Source organism: Diceros bicornis, chromosome 5 (assembly GCF_020826845.1).
Source record: "Diceros bicornis minor isolate mBicDic1 chromosome 5, mDicBic1.mat.cur, whole genome shotgun sequence".
NCBI lineage: Eukaryota > Metazoa > Chordata > Mammalia > Perissodactyla > Rhinocerotidae > Diceros > Diceros bicornis.
In genome coordinates, this window is record NC_080744.1 from 10,631,637 (window position 1) to 10,655,233 (window position 23,597).

The 23,597-nt window shown below is 35.8% G+C and overlaps 1 long non-coding RNA gene across 1 annotated transcript in view; it reads right to left on the reverse strand.

The window, feature by feature from the left end:
* Positions 1-3,208: 3,208 nt before the first annotated feature.
* The window catches only part of LOC131405654 (uncharacterized), a 117,249-nt gene continuing 96,860 nt past the window's right edge, over positions 3,209-23,597 (reverse strand). Inside the window, exons 7-8 of the long non-coding RNA XR_009220004.1 lie at positions 3,855-4,152; positions 3,209-3,416 (exon numbers count right to left, since the gene is read on the reverse strand). This is a non-coding gene — a long non-coding RNA (uncharacterized LOC131405654). The remainder of the gene's footprint in view (positions 3,417-3,854; positions 4,153-23,597) is intronic.

The window sequence follows — 23,597 nt, forward strand, 5'->3', positions numbered from 1 at the left end:
CCTATTCAGGAACTGAATTGTATCCAGGGGTAGACTCTAATAATATTTAGAAACAGCAGAATTAAATTGCCTTCTTGCTATAACAAACAGGAAATTTTCAAGTTTAGCTAAGGTGGTATGAGTGAAAATCTTAAAACTAGTTCTGCTTGTGAAGAGGAGCCAGTCAGCCTCTTCTTTAGTCCACAGGCAGAGTAACCAACTGGGATTTTCCCACAGGACTCTTAGGATTTAGGCAAAATGATTTTCTATTAGGCAATTGAGACTACAGAAAGCAATAACTTCCTCAACTCAGCCACTCAAGGAAAGATTGGTTTAATAAGATGAGATTTGTGCTTGCTAAAAATGGGGACTGCAGCTGGGAGGTTGGTTTCTCAGGGACCAGGGGAGAGAGAGTTCTATTATCCAGTTCAGCATTCTTACTGCAAGAAAATAAAATGAGTCTAAAACAAGAGTCACACCCAGCCAGCCAGTGGGCCTTGCTTGTGTATGTGTATCTTATGCTCACGCAGTGACTTAAAAGGCAATGTTAGTTTCGATATCATCCACTCCACTCATTTCCATTTGTTACACACAGCTCCCACAGAATTTTAAGTTTCTGGTCTAGAGAACTGCCTGCATTAATATAAACTTATTTTCAAAGACTTCTCAAAGAGTACATGTAGTGTAAACCCTTTTTAAGCCAGCTGAAAGATGACACCATGTGCCCTAAATCAGAAGCTGTGTGAGAGAGACTCCAAGTGCATGATGAATACGGACCCCAGAAGCATGGCCTCTACCGTACAATAAGACAATAATAGTCTCTGCACTGGACCTTTCCCTCGCCCACTAACATCTTCTCTGGCTTGTTTCTTGCCATCCTTTACTCACTACAGATTAGGAGATGTTGGTGAAATGCTGAGAATGGCCCTTAAGAAATGGAAAGCAAGGGAGCTGGCCCGGTGGCTTAGCAGTTAAGTTCGCACACTCCACTTCGGCGGCCCGGGGTTCGCAGGTTTGGATCCTGGGCGCAGACTGATGCACTGCTTGGCAAGCCATGCTGTGGCGGCGTCCCATACAAAGTGGAGGAAGATGGGCACGGATGTTAGCCCAGGGCCAGTCTTCCTCAGCAGAAAAAGAGGAGGATTGGCAACGGATGTTAGCTCAGGGCTAATCTTCCTCAGACACACAAAAAAAGAAATGGAAAGCAAGAAGTTAAAACCCAAAAATGGCTACAGACTCCAAATTATAAATACATATACAGAAGTGTTTATGTAACTTTGGGCAAAGACAAAAGGGAGGGGGCATTCTTAACACAGACAGCAGATAACCACTATAAATATGAAACTGAGCCCAAATGATCTCAGTTACCCAGAACGTTACAGCAAAATTGGCCTGGGCTTCGAACAGCCTGCTATTTGATTACGACTATCTACAACTGACCAAAATAGAAAGCCACGCTGACAGTTTGAGTTACTGATGTTATATAAAACATTTCCCTTCATTTGCTAATGTCGAAATATTCTGTCACTTGTTAAATAATAAATTAGGAGCCAATTTTTTATCATGCCCTCACCAAGATTTAGAGAATTAGAACAGCTGTGAAGGAATTGAGAAACATGCATTGACTGTAGATTTCTCCGAAATCCATCCATAAAATAGCAAAGGGTTTTCTTTTTAATAAATTCCCCTGAAAACCACATACTGTGCTCACTGAAGCAAGGAGTAAAAAGAAATGATTGAGCAATATTAAAAGGTGTAAAGTCAGACCCTTTTCTCTATAGTGTTTTAATGTTGAAATAAAAGGCACCGGGTAACCCTTGGCTCCTCCAGCTGGGACACCAGCGCCCTGCCCCTCCTCATGCTGCCAGGGCAGAGTCACTGTAGAGCCCATTCCCTCTCCATTTTAAGAAAATTTGTAAAGTCAAAACTTCCAACTAGACCTTCCAATCTCATATTTTTTGGTAATGTGTCTGCTTGTCTACTAAAAAGGTTAGAGAAGCAGACTTTGTTTCAAACTTGTACTAAAGTTACCACTGCCTCAATCCACTTCAAGTCGGATGGGAGAGGGTTGTTTTCTTCAACAAAATGGTATTTTGCTGCAATCCAATGATACCCAAATATTTTAAAAGTCTGGGCTGGACTTTGACATAAAGGATGGTATTGCAATATATCCCGGACTCTCTGTAATTGTTGGACTACAGTAAGATTTCCACACATCCCCCCCTCACTGAGCATATTGTATGCTCCCACCCTTTCAGTGTAAAGAGGATATAAGGGGCTAACAAATAAGCCTTGAAAATCACCCATTGTCTGGATTAAGCATGACCAGTATCAATAGGAAGGAGAACATTTTCTGATACTTTAGGTTCAAAATTCTTCTAGTAGAAATACTATTTCCCCCACTCCTGTCTGCCTCCCTCCTCTTCCACCACCACCACTAACAAGTCAACAAAGAGGTCTGGGACTGGCCCAGTGGCGTAGCAGTTAAGTTCGCGCATTCTGCTTTTTTGGAGGCTTGGGGTTCGCTGGTTCAGATCCTGGGCATGGACCTACTCACCGCTCATCAAGCCATGCTGAGGTGGCGTCCCACATAGAAGAGCTAGAAGGACCTACAACTATGTACTGGGGCTTTGGGGAGAAAAAAGAAAAAGAGGAAGATTGGCAACAGATGTTAGCTCAGGGCCAATCTTCCTCGAAAAGAAAAGAAAAGAAAGAGGTCCTATGGCCAACTGCATCCCCCCAAATTATATATTTTATATTTAGAGGATTTATCCAGCTTGTTAGCAACAGATATATTTAAATACATGCCAAATATGTCTAGCATTAACATATCCCTTTTTTTCCCCGTCTATACTTTGTTTCTATACAAAACAAACTGCTTCCTCCCAAGCCCAGTTGAAAAATGTTACCCACCATGTGTTACCCAGATGCCTGTGTTCTCTCTCTTTCAGGTATCTTTATACAAAGACTTTTCTGATCACATCACAAGTTATTTTTAAACTGTCTTTTTCCTCAGGCAAAGAGAATGAATCTTGAGCAATGTAACGCACATAATATCTACAAACAGTGGGAAGACAGAATTTAAAATAAAAAGTATCTTCTTTCAATACTTTCAGTGGAATTTTCAGAGAGCTGGGGTTGCCAGTGAATAATAGAGAGGAGTCTGAGGGTATATACAAGGAAAGTAAGATAAGATGGATAGTTTTATTCCTGTCAACCTTACCTACAGTTCCATGGAGCTCTTAGAAGTGTCTGCCTGGGTCAGACATGCTGCCGTGGCGAGGATGCTCTAAAATCCTCACAGGCTTTCCTTTTCTTTTCTTCCTTTCATCAGTCTGAGAATATTTCTCCTTTCATATACTATTATAGTATCTTCTGCTATTGAACTATTTCTTACAGCGTGTTCTTTCTTTATTCAACTGGGATCCTTTTAATACCTGAAAAAGTGAAAGCCTCATTCCATTTATATTATGAAGACAGACTCTGGATTCAGACTTCTTGAATCAGAATCCCAGTTCCAACCTTTATTAGTTGTAGGACCTTGGACAAGTCACTCAAACTCTTTGTGCCTCAGTTTCCTCATAATGAGAATAATAAGAGAACTTAATTCAGAGGGTTGCTGAAAAGATTCAATTTTCAAAGGTAGGCAAAGCACTTAATAAATGCTCAATAAGTATTTGCAAACAATTAGAAATCATTTTTTGGAAAACTGGTGGGATTTTCTTTTGGCTGATGCTATTTTCTTAGTTATATTGCTCACACATCCTTTCTAAACATATCCTATAGATTTCTGCCAAGTTTTCTGTAATCGTTATCTACATTTGGTTTACCTGCATTGCTTTAGTAATTTAATCACTTAAAATCTTATCACTTACTTGTGGTTTCAGCTCCAAACTGTAGCGCTCATATTTGCAACAAGAAGAAATCTGAACAGATAGCAAATTAATGACTTTTTGTGAGCCCATCAGAGAACTAAAGTCACAGGACAGCCATCCTGAAATCTAGAAAGATGTGGGGTGCCCATGTAAAAATAAGAGGAGTGTGGTGGGCACAGGGATCCTAAAAGCAACCACTCCTTCTGCTGAACTACTTTTCTAGCAGTGAGTGTTTTGAAAATCGTGTTGGTCCTTTTCTTCTTTTCTGCGCATGCTCTGTCTTCTCTTCTCTATGGCACTGGAAGAAGAATGGAAAAGAGAGAATCATTAATGAGATGCTGGACGAGGGGCAGCAGAACCACTGATAATAAGGGCTTACCCCCTCCAAACCAGACCTAATACTCAAATGCAGCCCCTGTTAATCTAGAGTTTGGAAGTCATTTTCATGTCAAAACAGCAAATAGAAGAACCAAAGGCAAATATGCAAGAATAATCCAACGACCTTTACCCTCTGCTGCTTTATCCCATCCCCTGGGAATCCAGAGCCTCCATGTGACACTACAATACTCCAAACCACCACCCCATCCACACCTGCTTTCTCAAAATGTACCTCACCATCCTTCACCTCCCAAAGTGTAACTACCAAAATGTCCCTTTCCCTAGTGGCTTCTGATCTCAACGAGGGGAATAATTAGTATCTATTTTTAAAATGTATTCTTAGTTATAAATTACTAATAGAATTAAGGCTTCTCACTTTGGGAAACATCTAGTTCTCTACGACCGCACCATGAAAGTGATGTTCTTCTTCTCCCAAGCTTTTCCACCAAAAACTATATTCAGAGTCCAAGCTGCACTTACATTGATGAAGCAGAACATAACTATTCAGGCACCATCACCACCAACATGTTTTTATTTAACTTTTTATTTGAAAAGCAAGAAAAAAAAGTAAAAATTACCCATAATCCCATGTTTTTATGACTATATAAGAAACAAAAGCATCCCCCATCTAACCCAATCCCTTATTAACAACTGTTAATACTTTGGAGTGTAGCCTTCACAACTTTTTCCATATTCATAAAGATGTCTGTATCTGTATATCTACATATAGTACATACATACAGAAATGTAAGTATCTGGATCTTTACAATAATACATTTATACTCACATTTATTTTCATATTGTCATGAAACTTTTTTTCACTCAATATATCATGTATATATTACTCCGTTCATATTTATAAATCTACCTCTAAAAGAGCATTTACAATTGAGTCTGGAACATAGTCAGCACTCAATAAATCTTAGCTACTGTTTTATTATTTTTTCCTCCTTCTTCTAATATACGTGTACTTTTCCATTTTATGGATATACTTTTCCCTTGTTGAGAGACTTTTAAATTGCTTCTAATTTTTTGCTTTTACAAACAGTGCTGCAATGAGCACCCCTATCCTTTCTGGGGGTTAGATTCCAAGAACTGGGGTGGCTGGATTAAAATATATAAACATTTAAATTTTTTAAAATATGTGCCGCAAAGGGTTATACTACCTTACCCACAAAAAATTGTACCATTCTACATTTCACCAGCAGTGTATAGGAATGCCCATTCCCCCACTCTCATCAGCACTGAGAGTTAGCATCTTTTCATATGTTCATTGGCCGTGTGTGTGTGTGTGTGTGAACTGCCTGTTCATATCCTTAGCCCATTTTTCTAGTAGACTATACTTCTTCTTATTAGTTTATGGGATCTCTCTGTATAATAGTTAAAAATGCTTTGTCTATATTTGTGTGTTGCAAATATTATTCCCAAAATTTTATTTGGTTTAAATATTTTTATGTTAATTTTTACCGTAATTTTAAATGTATTCATAATCAAATATACTGATTTTTTTCACTGTGTATTCTTATTGCCCTGGTTTGCTTAGAAAGGCCAGGATATGTTCAAGTTGCTCTGCTCAGCAACATCAGAGTCATCTACATTGGGAGAAGCTGTGTTTTGACAGAAAAACCAATGTATATTTGAGACCATAAACAGGAGGCTCTCTTGTAAAGAGTTTACACTAAAATAATGAAGTAGTTACCTACTAATAAACCAACAACCATGTACTTCTATACCAACCAAATAAAAATTAAATCCATGAACACTATAGTCACTTATAATATATATTTATGATATATGTGAAATAAAGAGGTAGACGGAACTTGAGACATCGTAATATATTTTCACAGAAAAGGAAATTGAGAAGCCTAAAAGTTATAATGTTCTAGGGCCTGCGCCGTGGCTTAGCGGTTAAGTGCGCGCACTCCGCTACTGGCGGCCCGGGTTAGGATCCGGGCGCACACTGATGCACCGCTTCTCTGGCCATGCTGAGGCCACGTCCCACATACAGCAACTAGAAGGATGTGCAACTATGACGTACAACTATCTACTGGGGCTTTGGGGGGAAAAAAGGAGGAGGATTGGCAATAGATGTTAGCTCAGAGCCGGTCTTCCTCAGCAAAAAGAGGAGGATTGGCATGGATGTTAGCTCAGGGCTGATCTTCCTCACAAAAAAAAAAAAAAAAAGTTATAATGTTCTATCCATGGTCGTAGTGCACGAAATATGGAACTACAATAAGATCACAAGCTATAAGAACTAGCTGATATCACTCTCCAAGAAGATAAGATTCAAAATATAGAAGAAAAACTAGAACAGTTTCTTATGGGTCATAAGATCCAGATTGACTAGGGCCAAAAAATACTTTCAAAGTTAATATTTTAGCAAAATTCAAGCCCACTAAGGTAACGATAGTAGATAAAACATGAAACTAAAAAGACCAAATCATAAATGAAACACTATGCTGTGTACCAATATAGGAGTTTTTTTTGGTAGTCTGGCTTTCTCATCTTCCAACACATGGTCAGATCTAATTCTCTCCCCCATTGACATCATATGTGGCTATGTGACTTGTATGATCGATGAAATATAAGCAGAAGTGATATCTGTGCAGAAGATCTATGAGCCACTGCTGGATCACCGTGCTCTCCTTTCCCCTCTGCCACAGTGACAGACAATGCTGTAAATGGTGGCTACTCCATTAACCTGGATCCAGGAGTGAAGATGACACAGAGCAGAGCCTTAGCAGAATCACAATGCACAAGTGTCATAAGCAAGAAACAAACTTTTCTTGTTTTAAAACATTGGTATTTGGGGATTGTTTATTACTGCAGTAAAAAACAAGGTAATTTATTCAGAAATATTTACTAAGCACATTCTTTGTGCCAGGCACTATACTAGGCAGTGGAAATATAAGAATACTCAAGAATCAGTCCCTGACCATAGGCATTTACAATCTTGCAGGTAGGAGAGGAAACTAGTCAAATGTACAACTGTAACATGGTATGAAAAAGGGCTGTAATTGGGACAAGCACTAAGTGCAAAGGAGCCCAAAGAACAGGTACATGGGCAAGCCTTCCAGAGGAGGTTACTTCTAAGTTGAGAAATAAAGAATGAATAGGAATATTTTGCAAAATAATTGGTATTTCTCCAAATTAAGTCAAAGTATGGGAAATGTAATGCTGTTTTAGATAAATAGAATAATATATATAAATAAAGTGACAATAAAGAACAAATGCATACTCTTCAACTGGTCAAAATTCAAGAAACATTGCAGAAAATTGCCAATGTGTACTGGTTTACTAGGGCTGCCATAATAAAATACACAGACTGGGTGGTTTAAACAACAGAAATTTATTTCCTCACAGTTCTGGAGGCTAGAAGTCCAAGACCAAGGTGTCAGCAGGGTTAGTTTCTTCTGAGAGCCTCTCTCCTTGGCTTGTAGACAGCCATCTTCTCCCTATGTCATCACTTGGTCTTCCCTCTGAGCATATCTGTATCCTAATCTTATAAGAACACCAGTCAGGGGCTGGCCTGGTGGCATAGCGGTTAAGTTCGCACACTCCACTTCAGTGGCCTGGTTCGGATCACGGGCAGGGACCTACGCACCGCTCATGAAGCCACGCTGAGGCGGCATCCCACATAGAAGAGCTAGAAAGATGTACAACTAGGATACACAACTATGCACTGGGGCTTTGGGGGAAAAAAAAAACAACACGTCATATAGGATTAGGGCCCACCCAAATGACCTCACTTAACTTTAATTGCCTCTTAAGGACCCTATCTTTAAATATAGTCAAATTCTCTAGTAGTGGGGTTTAGAACTTCAACATGTGAATTTGAGGAGAAGGGGAGTCCACAATTTAGCCCATGACACCAAAGTTGGTGTCTTAGTCATTTGGGGCTGCCGTAATAAAACACCATAGACTGAGTGGCTTAAATGACATTTATTTCTCACAGTCTAAAAGCTGGAAATCCAAGATCACAGTGCCAGCATGGTCTGGTTCTGCTGAGAGCCCACTTCCTGGCTTATAGACAGCTGCCTTCTTGCTGTGTTCTCACATGTCTGAAAGATTATCTCTTAGGTGTCTCTTCTCCTAAGGGCACTAATCCTATTTATGAGGGTTCCATCTTCATGACCTAATTACCTCCCAAAGGCCCCACCTGCAAATACTATCAAATTGGGGGTTGGGGCTTCAACGTATGAATTTTTGGGAGACACAAACACTCAGTATATAGGAGCTGGCAAAAAATTGAATGAAAAATGCAAAGAGGGAAAATAGCACATAATCACACAAAAGTAGAAGTCAGACCCTGTAAAGGTAGTGACTCTGGGCAATTAGAAAGCGGTACGCATTTAGTTAGGAAGAGGAATTTTACTTTCAACCTACAAACCTCAATTGAGAGGACATTTAACAGGAGATATCATGAAGGCAAATAGAGGAGGCAAAGTCTAGGCTGAAAATATCCTAAATGTGGAGACCATTTATTTTAGAACTAATAAAAACTATAAAAGTTAATTAACATCCCAAGGGAAGTAAAATAGTATTAGATCCTTAGAATATAGTCTTTATATTTTCTTAAACTGCAAACAAATATCATAGTTGAAGAACCAAAATCAATTTATGATAAATAATTAGCCTAGATACTAAAAAATATAGGATTAAGTTTGCAATAAAAAGAGATGAAATGAGCAATACTAAAAAACAAAGAGGCAGTTTGGAACCATAGAGACTATTATTTTATGAAAAATACAAATTTCAAAGCTCAAGTCTAACATGAAAATGATACCTAAACTGATTTTATCCTCAAAATAAACTCAACAAAGAAACAAAAGAATATTTCCCTGAATATAAGAATCCTATCCACATTTTAGAAGCAACGTGACAAATAGAAATCCATAAAGTGTTGGTGAATAACAACTCTGAGGAAAAAGCATTAGACAGTTTGACGTGACTTATTAATAAAGCCTTTCAAGTGCTACAAATAGCCATTATTTATTATTTATTTTCCTGAATTTCCCTGTAACCAGGGGGAAACTTCTTGTTTAAAATGGTAATCAATCTGTAGTGAGTGCTACCTCGTTCTTCAAGTAGGAATCCATTAAAAAAAATCATAAAGGGTAACATATTCTGCTTTATTTTAAGATCTTAGAATTATTAAATTGAAAGGCAAATTATAATTAAATTGGAAGAGAAAACTTTAAACTTAAAGTTTTCTTCTTGATTAGCATTAGAGCAGAACATAGATACAGTTTATAGTAAAAGATCAATTTCTTTGAATTATACATAATTGACTTCTATATGCTGGAGAACATGATATTTAAGGAAATTCTGAGATAAAAAAAATCCATAGGAAGGGAATAAAAATTGTTGTGGTGGAGAAAGCATTGAATTAGAAGTCAGGTAACCTGGATTCAAGAATCTGCTCTTCACCATTTACCCTCTGTGATCAGTATAGTTAATCATCCTCGATCAGATTCCTTATTTCTAGAGTGGAGATAATAAAAGCTACCACACAGAGTTATAGTGAAGACTTAATAAGATAATGCATGTTCAAGTATTCTGAAAACTTTTTATTTTAATGATGTAAGATGTAAGTGATTAATCGTTTAAAATTACTGGCAAAATGAACATCATGAAAGATGTGTCATGATAGTTAATACAACAGGCAAGTATATTGCCTGATTCCCATTCCACACACAATTCAGAACAAGGTACACTAAACCCAAATGAAATTTTGAAATCTCCAATAACCAAATTCCGTAATAGATTGTGTTCTTGGATACAGAAAAGGAAAGATTCCGAAAATGTCATCCTCTAAAATCAGCTGGAAGAAAGCAGCTTAAAACCATACTGAAGATTTTCAAAAATTTTATTTTGTAAATTATAATTCATAGACCAAAAAAATGTGTTGGAAATTTTTTTAATGCATGTTTTTTGAAACCTGTCACCTCCTTCAACTTTTTGTCATCTTGGCTTGTAGTTAATGAATATATTGGAGTAGATCTGGCAACTGTCAAAAGTATAAGTGTCAAAACATTTAATATTTTCTGCATGTTTTTAAAGTCATTTCATACCTCTATTTCCTTTCCATGTCACAAGAAGATTCTTCTAAGACCTTGTGAAGGTCCACAAGTTTATATGAAAATTAGCACCTGAGTAAGAGATAAAAACTGGAGAAAAAAGAAAATTGAAAGCAAATTAGTAAGCAAGTTAGCACAGGAACAAAAAATAAAAATAGAAAAATTAAAAGCAAATTAATAGACCAGACTTAGCAAGATTTTAAGCACTGAATAAGACTCATGGCAGCCTGGGAAAACTGAAAGTGATCTCTTCTCGTAGTCACAATATTTGTTTTGGAGTTGTGATGCTTTTATGAAAGCAGCTTATACTACTAGGCAGATATTGACAGGAAAATATTTAAATATTGATAATAAAACCAAAATTGTGAATTAGGTCATCCAGATGGATAATATTTTTGAAATCTCTATTCAACCAATTAATTCAATGAATTTTCTCAGAGTTCCTCCTGTTACTAATATCTAATGTGGTGGTTCTCAAAACTTAATATGCTCATAAAACACCTGGGGATCTTTTTAAAATGCAGATTCACACGCCGGCACAGTGGCTTAGTGGTTAAGTTCCTGTGCTTTGTTTCAGCAGCCTGGGGTTCACAGGCCTGGATCCTGGGGCTGGACCTGCACACCGCTTATCAAGCCACGCTGTGGCGGCATCCCATATAAAGTAGAGAAAGATGGGCACGGATGTTAGCCCAGGGCTAATCTTCCTCAGCAAAAAGAGGAGGATTGGCAACAGATGTTAGCTCAGAGCTAAACTTCCTCACCAATGAAAAAAAAAAGGCAGATCAGATTCAATAGCTCTGAGGCATGCGTGTAATTCTGCGTTTCTAAAAAGCTTCCAGGTAATCGTAACATGGCTGGTCCTTACACAGACATACTTTTAGAGGAAAAATCATCAAGATGCCATCCTACCCAAAAAAATGTTATTTATGGATCAACGTTAAAGTTTTACAGAGATGAATGTGGGTGTTTAACCATCTGTGCCCTCAAAAGTATCCAAGCAAGGATATCCTTCTGTCTTTAAGGCAAAAACTCTCAGCCTTAAACCAAGGGTCTGTTTAGCAATTGAATACATCCAGAGCTAATGTCCAAGAAGTCTTCTCCTGCTGCCTGTGCCAAGTGCAGGCAAAGTTGGGTGGCCCCCAAGTAACCCTGTGATACAAATTAGGCTCCTATCAGCATCTTCACTCTCTACGTTCCTGGTGTCTAGAACGTATTGATCTGCTTTCAGGCAATAGCAGAGAGTGTCTTCCTGTCTAACACTGACTATCCATCTCAATGGAGAATTATCTGTCCAATGGTTACCTTCTTTGCCCCAGTCTTCAAATCAGCCATTTCTCCAAGAAGCTCTGATTTCTTTTAACAAGAAATGGTATTAGATACTACATCAGTCAAACTGTCACAATAAGGCTGTAAAACAAATCCAAAAACTTCAGAAGCATAACGTGATAAGCACTTATTGCTGACACACTTAGAGTCAGCTAGAGGTGGGTGAGATGGCTCTACTGATCTTGGCCTAGACTCTTATATGTTTTGGGGTTGAATGGTTGTCTGGTGATTTGGGATTGCTTTGGCTGTGACAATTTGGGTGACTCAATTCTGTTCCATTTATCTTCACAATGGCTAGGCTGAGCATGTTCTTAAGGATAAGGCACAAGAGCAAGCAAATTCAATTGTGCAATTGCTTCTTTTTTGTAATAAAATATACGTTAACATAAAATTCACCATTTCAACCATTTCAAAGTGTACAACTTAGTAACATTCAGTAATATCACAGTGTTGGACAACCATTACCACTTCTAGCTCCAGAATATTTCCATTACCCCAAAAGAAAACCTAATACCCACTAAACAATCACTCCTCTTTTCTCCCTTCTCCCCAGTCCCTGGCAATCACTAACCTGCTTTCTGTCTACTTTTTGCCTGTTCTGGATATTTCATATATATGAACCTATATAATATGTGGCCTTTTATGTCTGGCTTCTTTTACTCAGCATAATGTTTTCAACATTCATCCATGTTGTAGCATGTACCGTTATTTGACTGAATAATATTCCATTGTATGGATATACCATATTTTGTTTATCCATTAATCCTTTGATGGACATTTGGGTTATTTCCACGTTTGGCTGTTGTAAACTGTACTGCTATGGACATTTGTGTACATGTTTTTGTTTCTACACCTGCTTTCAATTCTTTTGGGTATATACCTAGAAGTGGAATTGCTGGGTCATATGGTTTTTAACATTTTGAGGAACTACCAAACTATTTTCCACAGCAGCTACCCCATTTTACATTCACACCAGTAATGTACGAGGGTTCCAATTTCTCCATATCTTCATCGACACTTGTTATGTGGTATGTGAAGGGGTATCTCATTGTGCTTTTGATTTGTATTTCTCTGATGACTAATGATGTTGAGCATCATCTCATGTGCTTATTGGCCATTTGTATATCATCTCTGGAGAATGTCTATCCAAGTCCTTTGCCCATTTTTTAATTGGGTGTTTTAACTTTTTGGTGTTCAGTTGTAAGAGTTCTTTATATATTCTGGATAAGAAGTACCTTTTCAGATCTACGATTTGCAAATATTTTCTCCATCTGTCTTTTCACTTCTCTTGCTAGTGTCGTTTGATGCACAAAAGTTTTCAAACTAGGTGAAGTCCAATTTTATCTAATTTTTTATTTTGTTTCTTGTGCTTTTGCTGTCATATCTAAGAAACCATTGTCAAAAAAATTTGCAAATCATAAATCTGATGAGGGACTTGTATCTAGAATAGACTAGAATTGCACTTGCTATCCCTCTCGTCAAGAGGTGGGATATATTTCCATCACCTTAAAACTGAGTGACTTGCTTTGACCAACAGAATGTGGTAGAAGTGATGCTATGCTAGTTAGAAGCCTAGCACTCAATAGACACTACTTGAACAGAGAGGCAACGTGGAAGAGGACATAGTCACCCAACGAGCAGTCAACACTGAAGCCCCAGACATGTGACAGATGCAGGCTAGACCATCTGCCAACTGAACAAACCCACATGAGGAACCCTAGCCAACACCACATGAAGCAGAATCCTCCAGACAACCCAGAAATAAAAAATCCTTGTCGTTTTAAGTCAATCAAGTAGGGTAAGTGAAATATTAGCAAGTTCTATCAGTAAGAAACTAACATTAGATGAGTGTTTCACCCACTTGGATGTTGATATAAATTCTAGAAAGGGATAAGTCATATGAGATTCCTTAAGAAATGGCAAACATACCTTGATGTTTTGACTTTGTTGAGTCCTACGTGCAAAAAAGGAGAAAAGATGCAGAGAAAATTTTTCCCAATAATCTGTCTCAGTTAATTTGACAACTCAAAATTACTTTAAGAAAATTAACCATAAACAACAAACTTCTCTAGAAATAAAAAGGATTTTTTAAAGTAAACTTTAATTTGAATTGAATTAAAAGTTCAATCAAATATGAAATCTACAGATGCAAGACATTAAAATGGATTAGAAAAGTTGTGACTTTACAAAAGTCTCTTTAAGAGACTGCTCCAAGGCATATAATGATAAAAGCAACAGAAATGTCTAACTTGATTTTCAGGAAGAGGATTACTTAAAACTGCTAATATTAAACTTTAAGGCTCTAAAATACCAAGTTATTTTGACTTATATTGAGCAAGCTAAAAGCATGAGTGCCCTCAAAGAATGTCAAAAAGTATAGCTTGGAAGTCTTTTTCCCCAAAGAAAAAAAATGAGCCATTATAAGGTTTCCCAACAGAATTTTATTTGAAAGTTAATATCACTTCAAAATCATTTCTCTGCATGACTGAAAAGGCTGCTCTTCATGTTAATAATCTTCAAAGCATTGTTTTAAATGCTATTTGGCTGTGCTAAGAAAGACAATTAATATTAAGCCACAGTAAAGTGTTATGTTCCAATTGTACCGATCTGTTACTTATAAAAGTGTCACAGAGAAAGAGAAAAAGGGCTATTGAAATCTAATGAAAAACTGCAGTGCTTAATAGTAATAGGATTTTTCAAAATGTTATTGGTAAGCCCACAAACTGAAAGGTCCCTGTAGAGACTTTTATTTAGTTCTTAAATTACTTTTGAACTCTAGGCTTAAGAAGAAATAGAATCAAATCTCAAAACTTTCAAACCTTTCATAAAATATAAGTGAATATTTTCATATAGCATCCCTCAAGGATTCCTCATTCCATAAATTATACTTTCAAAAAGTCAAGTAAACAATAAGCACATTCTTTAAAATAGCTTAAAAGAAAAGAAGTGTGTGCCAGTGTTTCCTGGCATGGAGTTCACTGTCAATTTACTGTACCAGATACCACCTCACAGACCTCCAGAATAGAATCCCAAGAGGTTATTATATGTCCCAGTATCAACCTATTCTTATCAGATCTCTTTTGTAACAACTCTCTCCAAATCAAAAGAAAAACCCAAAGCCAAAAAGCATTAAAACTATTTACTATAAGGTTTGTTTCTTCAAAAGCTTTGTCCGCAAACAATTAAATATAATTGGAGTGACTTTTAATATAAAACATTATTGAAAAGTGTTATGAAATGCCTGGCCTTTTCAATATCGCATTGCTTTTTAAAGAAATAATAATTAATTTAACTAATAAATTACTTTAGCATTTTATATTCATATTAATAAATTTAATTAATTAAATTTAGCATTTTATTAACTGATAAGTAAAAAAGAATGAAAATCACAGTTTCAACATTTAAGTAATAATTTAGTATGAATATACTGCCTCCCCAACAGCTGTAAAATACTTCAATGTCATTGATTTGAACAATTAATTTATGAATATTTTTGTAAATATGTGTTTCTGAGTAAAAAGAAAATAGGAAAGCATATGTTATAATTTTTAAGTGAAAGATATTCAAGTATATAAAAATATTTTCCCAGAAATTTTGTATAGACTAAAGTAGCATGCAATCTTCAAAATATATGATCTTTGCTCACTACTGACTATACCAACACATCCATTTTTTTCTATCCAAATTCAGATATCAAAAATATTAAAAATCCATTTGTTCAAAGAACTTTCCTAAATACAGAAGGAAAAAAATCTTATTTTCAAATAAAAGGTAAAAAACGTTTATTTTAAAATGCCAATGATGAATTATTTCATTTCTATATTAGTCAATCTAAAAAAGAATGCGAAACCCGTAGGTGGGGGCCGAAGATTACATACAGGCTAATCTTCATTCCTTGGGCAGTGTAGAACAATAAACCAGTATAGCCTTAAGAGCCACTAATTCTGGGCTCAAGTCTTGACTCCGCTACTTAATGACCATGTGAGCTGGGGCAAGGATTGTTAACCTCTCTATGCCTCAGTTTCCTCATCTTTAAAATGAGGTAATACTACTGCAGGTTTCATGAGGTTCTTATGAGGATTGGTTGAAATCATGAAAGTGAAACCCTTAGCACAGAGCCTAATAACAAGGACTTACACAGGCTTAATAAAAAGTAGTTATTTATTGCACAATTTCTTCTCAAGACTGCTGTTCCCTTCCTCCTTAGAGGTATCAACAACAGCTGTGTTCTCAACTCCCACCTCCACCAAAGGCCAACTTTGCCCAGATCTAAAGTCCACATACACCCAATTGTAAGCATACATTCATCTGTCACCCTCCACTCTCCCCCACCCAGCAGTCACAGAAACATATCACACACACACACACACACACACACACACACACACACACACAGCATAGAAGGTAAGAGTTTAGATTAGGAGAAGAACTTTGTAAGATTGATTGCCTCATCCACAATATACAGTGGTTTTCCAAAATAATCTAGTAAAAACACCAAATATAAAATATAACATTTCTTAATATGCAAAACTAAATGTGAAGTATTTTAGCTCACACGCAAACTCTAAAATTTGCCAAAACATCCATAATTTAGCTTTCTCACATGTGAAGAAAAAATTACTAAAAAGTTTTAAAAGAACTGAGAATTTTTCATCAAGCTCCATTTAAAAGAGAATGACTACAACAACAAACAACCTAAGACTTCTGCTTCTAGCATTTGCGTGAACAAGATACTCTGAAAGACCTTCCCACTAAAATCAAATAGATCTCAGGAAAACAGACTTTAAATCCATTGGAGTCTCTAATTAAGCAAAGGAACTCTCTGAGGGACACTCTCTTATTTAAAAAAAAGAAGAAGAAAGAAAGAAGAAGTTGAAACTAAAGCAGCGAGCCAAGAGAAGCAAGCAAACACTTCAGGGCAAACGCCAATATAAGCACAACAACATGGCAATTTACTCTGGACTAGTGGCAACATTGGGATACTAAACCTGCAGTTTTTTTTGCATTAAGAAGTTTTCTAGAAGGTGGTTATCATGGATCCAGGTCAGTAGTAACCCTGGCTCCCAAATGAATACACAAATTCTCTTTGGAGGAAAGCATCTCCTGTTTAAGCCTCCTGGATTCTCAGTATTTGAGAATAATATAGGCTCACAATCCATATGATTATGAAATATAGAGGGAAATAAGCTACCACAATTGAAAGCCATAAGAAATCACAAATAACAGATTTAGACCACCAAGGACTTCAAAACTGAGATTATCAGATAACAGAATATAAAAACTACTATGCATGAAATGTTCGAGTTAATAAAAGAATGAGCTACAAAAATGAGCAAATAAAAAAGAATGTTAAAAATTACCAAGTGGATTTAGAAAACAGCCAGATAGAACATCTAAAAATGAAAAACATAATTATTTAAATCAAAAACTGAATTAATGAGTTAAAAAGCAGATTAGACACAGCTGAAATAATAATTAATAAACTGGAATATAGATCTGAAGAAACTAACCTAAAATGGGAGTTTGTGAGTTTGGGAACACAACAGTTGTTGATATGGCTTAGAAAGATAAGGAGATAAACAATATAAAAAAAAAGAGAAGAGATATGGAGGAGAGAGACTCCAAAGGTCTCACATACAAAGGGTTAACCTAATTTATCATCCAATCCAGATACTTCTGAAAGTGAAAAGAGGACTCTCTTAAGAATCAGCTGGTAGGTATATCGAGACTATTCAGGGCAAATCAGGACTATGATCAACCTAAATATATATAGGAGATTCTTAGAGAAAGAAAAAGAGGAGAGGAAATATTTGAAGACAAAATGGTTGTGAATTTTTATAACTAAAAAACATAAATGCATGGATAACAGGAATCATGGAGGTCTTAAAAAGTAACCTGAGACAGGCCACCTACAAAGAAACCACAAATAGAATAACAACAGACTTCCCAACAGCAACAATGAAAGCCAGAAGATAGTGGAATAATTTCTACAAAGTGCTGAGAGAAAATAATAAAACCCAGGGAAACTACTTTTCAGAATGAGGAATCAAAAATATGTATTTCCAGATCAACTAAAACCAAGAGTTTACCCCGTTAGAACTTCACTGACATAACTCTTAAAGGATATACTTCAGGAAGAACAACAATCCCTGAATGAGGATCCGAGATATAAGATGGGAGGAACAAATAAATTGGGAAATAGGTAATTATGAATACACACTCTATAAAATAATTTTTTAAAGGCACAAATTTAAATACTGTACAAAATATCATGTAATTTTGGAGGGCATGATCAGAACTCTATACAATTATAGTAATAATTTTCACAGTAGAAAGACCAAGCAAAAATGCAAGACAAAAAATGACATATTATTTGGAAGGTGGGTGATCAGAATTAAACTATTCTAAAGATTTTGTATCATTTGAAAGAAAGATTTAGATATTAACTTCAGAAATTGTTAAGTGTGTATGGTAAAATTCCAAGGGCAACCTTAAAATAATAGAAATAGAATATACAACTTTCACACTAACTTCTCTCAGGGACAAAACAAGAATTAAGAAAATAAATTTAAAATTTTTAAAATACATTCTATCCAAAAAAAAAAAAAAAAGAGGAAAGATATCTGAAACAGAGAGGAAAAGTAGAATAAAAGTCACAAGTCCATATAGGACGGTGGTCATAAACGAGTAAGTAGTTTAAACTTGCCAATTAAAAAAACAAAAAGATACGGATTGAATTTAAAAAAAAAAAAATTCAGCTATGTACCTCAGGCATATATTAACCAAAAGAAAAGCTGAGACGGCTATAGACTTTAAGACAAAAGTATTAGGAGTCATTACACAATGGTAAAGTTTTGATTAGCTTATAAGATTTAAGAATTTCAAACTTATATCTACCTACTTGCCTCAAAATACACAAAGCAAAAACTGATAGAGCTACAAAGATAAATCAACAAATCTCACGTCAGGGTGGAAGATTTCAAAACACCTCTCTCAATTATTGGTAAGTCAAGCAGACAAAATACAAACAATTTAACAAAAATTGTTGACTACTTAACTCAATAAAATGTACTTATTTCTCCATTAATTCGAGAAAAATCAACTGTGGTACCCTTTGGAGCATCACCTCCAGAATATGATAAGATTTTGGACCTTGCTTTACAGAAAAAATTTAAGAACTCTTGTTGAGTTGACAATTAAGAAGTGAAATCAATAACGCATTTCACTATTTTGAAACATTTTATCAATTGCATTTTTAACTCATTTATTTTAAATACAATAAGTGTACAGTAGCTCGATAAAATATACATTTATTGAGCACTTCAAATGAGCTAGGTAGACATTGTTAGGTGCTGGAGATATAGGGATAAAAAATGCAATTTCTATAGGAGTTGATGATCTATCAAGAACACACGTAACACATTGCAATGCAGTATGAAAAGTATGGTAATAAAAATATGCTCAAATTGTTGTAGGATTAAGAAATGAATTGGCTTTGTCTAAATTGGAGATTTCCAATGATAATTTTATTGAGATAAAACCTTTCATAATTTATTTCCCCTTCTTACATTTCTATATTATTGCGTGCAAATTTTTTTCATCAATCTAAATGCCAAAGTATAGGGGAAGAGCAAAGGAAACAGAAGTTCTCAAACCAGCATCCAGGTGTTTTCCATAACAATTTTTAAATTTTTGGTTTATATTTGAATGAAAATCTCAAAGAATTAATATATATAAGCATATTTTCAAGCATTTATCACCATCTTTTAACTTAGTACGACTGGGTAATTTATTCCCTCCAAGTAAGGGTCAAATTTATTTGCTGTGTTAATGAAATATTCACAATAGTTCAAATAAAGAAAAGCTGTAGAATAATTGAATTCTCACACCCCATAAGGTAGTATAATAATGCAGAACTCAAAAATGCACCCTAACAGTCCACACCATGTTAATGTTTTACAAAATGATTTCATTTTAGCAAAGCAACATTGTTGATTATTAACATGAATGGTATTAGTTTTGCAGTTCTGTTGTATTTTAATTGTTAATTTATTCTGGTTTTATTGTTCCCTAGACCCTATAAACAAAGGAGTGCAAGCCTAAATTGATATTAGTATATATTTTAGTTAGGTTCTAAATAAAAATACTATTTCAACACTGGGGGTATCTGTGAAAATTTAGAAAACTGTCCATTGCTTAAGTTTGAAAACAGGAAATAGTCATGTGAGATGGAATATTGTATAGCTTTCTAAAGGAAAAGTGTTTATATCAGTTCACAGAAATGCATATGTGAAATAATGATAAGTGAAAATAATAGTATGTAAAATACAATAGAGATCTCATTACTTCTTTGTCTAATAAGGGCATGCGTGACAAAGAGTTATCATTAACATAGTAAGAGTTCTTATAAATCAATAAGAAAAAAATGAATATCAAATAGAAAAAAAAATGGGCAAATGACATGAACAGAGAATATACAAAAGAATAAATATAAATGATCAAAAACATACCATAAATCTCAACCTCCTTACTAATCAAAGAAGTAAAAATTCGAACAATAAGAAAGTTATTTTTCATCAAATACTCTATAAGCTATTTTGAATACTTTTTAATGGCAATTTCCTCTATTGTCAAGATTTCATGGAAATGGACATTCCTTTACTTTGGTGGGAAAGAACAGTGGAATATAAACTGCACAAGCTTTATGAAGGATATTTTCGCAACACATGAAAAATCTTAAAGGGCGTATCCTTCAACCCAAGAAGTCTATGTCTAGAATCTCCCCCAAGGCTGTAGCACAAATACACGGATGTTCATCACCGCACTGGAAACAATCTAATGTCCAACAATAAGGAATTAATTATATACATTATGGAACAACTATTCAATAAGTATATGTTTTTAATTTCATCATTTGAAATTGTGTGTAAATTTTTATTTTGTGACATACAAATATGTTTGTGATATTGTTACCAGCCACAAACACAGGTTCTTTTACCCACCACACAAGAGGGGCCGAATAAAAACCAGAACGCCACGCTTATGGCAAGGAAAGGGGTTTATTTCGGGTGACGTCAGCCAGGTGATGAGAGTAAGCCCTCAAATTTGTCTCCTTGAAGGATGAGAGGCAAGGGTTTTTAAAGGTTGGGAGGAATGAGGCTGCTTGTAGGGAGGCGGATGGCAGGATAAGGGAATCTGCAGGTGGGTGTCCTTGGTTGTCTGCCTCAGTGATGGATGGTGGATTCTGGCACCAGGAAGCCCGAGGAGTTGGGGTCTGAATCTTCAGTTTCTTACAAGGACCTGTAATTAGCGAAAACTTCAACAGGAGGCCACCTGGGCTTTTAACAGTTTGTAACTTCTATTTACCTTGTGAAGCTCAGGGACACAAAGGCCAAAGAAACCGATATTTACACATGAATATGACTGAAGAAGCAGAGAAAGGGGAGGGGTTCAGGAGTGCCAGCTGTCGCAGAGCCTTGGCTGCCTCTCCGTAGACAAAAGTTTCAGATCTGCTGAATGTGACATTCCTAATTGAATCTAAGAAAACATTAGTCATTTTCTTATCAGGGAGAGAAGGAATAGTTTGGGCAGAGGACTAAAATCTTTTGCTAATAAGTCATTCTCTCCACTGGTTACTGACTGTCTACTAATTAGCTTGCCTACCTGCACTTCTAAGTGTTTCTCCAAAGCACACTGTAAGAATAAGGTGGGGGAGGGGGGGTCTGGTGAATCGGGGTCACTTATACTCCCAACCTGGCTTCCTTCTACAAGATGGCTTCCCTAATGTTAACTATTGACTATGTCTATCTCAGCTAATTCGGCAGTGGTAACAATATATTGCTAAGTTTTTAAAAAGCTGGTTACAAAACTGTGTGGTCCCATTTTATGAAGTAAATTATATATGTGTGTGACTGTGCACATATATACATGAACACATATACAGACACACAAAGGACAGAATGAAAGTGACTTGCTGTGGTTATTGGAATTATAAGTGATTTTTCTTTTTTTTCTACGTATTTTTCTAAAGTATACGTAATAAAAAATAAAGTTATTTTTTAATTTAATGAAAATATATCTACACCTTAACAGTGACCCAAAATAAAATTCTGAGAGCTGGAAAGGTTTTCTGTTTTCACCAGGTTTCATTTTTAAAGTAGGTTAAGCTCATAATAAAATCACACTTAAAGACTTCCTTTCAAGTTATTTCAGGAACTTGCTTAGTCTGCTTTGTCGAAATTGCATTTATTTATGTTGATATGTAAATGTGCTACTCGATTGTTCCAAAGCATAGTCTAAATCTACAATTTCTTCAAAGCCGGGGCATACCTTTAGTGTTTTCTTCCACAGCACTTTGAATATAGAGAGCACTCAATGAATACACACCACATATACTGTATCGGTAAGTTCAGCCCCAACTCATCATTTTCCTCTAGTTGATGTTAAGAATGAACATACACTGTGTTCCATGAGCCATTTAAGCAACCTCTGTTAGAGGCCTGTTAGAGACCTGTTTCTCTGTTAGAGATCTCGAAGAAATAGCATCTGATTGTGTATTCTGAGAAAAACAGGCACATTAGCTAAAGATGATGCTGCCTAAATATTTTCCTATGGTGTTTTTGGCAGCACAAGAGCTTACTCATCTGCCTTTAGTGCATTCCTGAAAAATAAAACTTAAAAGTCACCAACTTAAAGTGTTACATTTTCTTATAGTTTGATCATTAAAATGTTAAGAATGAAGAAATCTTAGAAGTTTTCTGCTCTTTAATATGTAAATTCCAGCTAACAGCGATCGTTTACAGGCAGCTGTTGCCTTTAATATTTCAACTTCTTCATACTGAGATCTTTAAAACCCATCCACGAGAATTTTAAGTAGAAGAAATATATACATTGTTCTGCAAAAAATAAAAAATAAAAAAAAATAAAACCCATCCACTTTTCAGAAATGCTTTCTCATTAAATACCAACCTTACTGATTATTAAGTAATGATAACTCTTCTCCCCTACCTGGGAATTGTGGAGGAGGAGAGGAAACATTAAAAGATTCTGAACAACAAACTATTAAAATATTGTCTTGTTGTGAAATCCTTTTTTTAAAGGGCACATGGAAAGGTTAGAATAAGTGCATTTTCTGTTTTCTGTTGCTAGGCACACATGTCATTTGGATGTTCTTTCTCATCTTGCTCCACAACCCACAACATCCACTGTCTAGTCAGTGGAAGCTCTGTGGTTAGATCAGCTTCACAGGAGACAGAAAAAGTCATGATCCTTTGATGAATTAAAGACAAAATATTTTACAATTCAAAAAAATAGCATGAAAGAAAAGGAAGATGGTAGTAACAAGATAGTTTTCTTTGTTGTGCCACCTTCCTACATTTGAATTAGGGGATAATGATGTTTTGTAACCTTAAGTTTTAAATAATCCACACACATTCTTCTTGTTTATTTCTTCTTGCCTTGTTGAGGCAACAGTGGCTTTATTTCAACCCTATGTGACTTCATGCTAGCTTTCCCTGGATTTTTACTATATAAACAAAGAGAGGAATAATAGCCAGTTTGACAGCCATAACTTCCTCGTCCCCAACATAACATCTTTCGTCAATCAGATTCCTCCAACAATCAATGAAAAAAATTAACTGACATCTAGATGTCATAAGTTTTCTTTATTTATAAACTTATCGCATACTCTGCCTAGCACACTAACTGCTCAGTACAAGTTTATAGAATGAATGAAAGACATCTAATGTACAACATTGGTAGCTTCCCCTAATGCAACATTTCATTAATGAAATGTATGTAATGTGTGTAAGGTACATGTGACACTATTCCTGCTTTCCACAAACTAGGGGGAGCAGCAGAAATGGAGAGGAATGAATGAGACAAAGTGGCAGCCTAAACTCTCCTGAAGCTTCCACAGAGGAGGTGCTGCTTGGGCTATGACTCGAAAGATAAGAAAGAG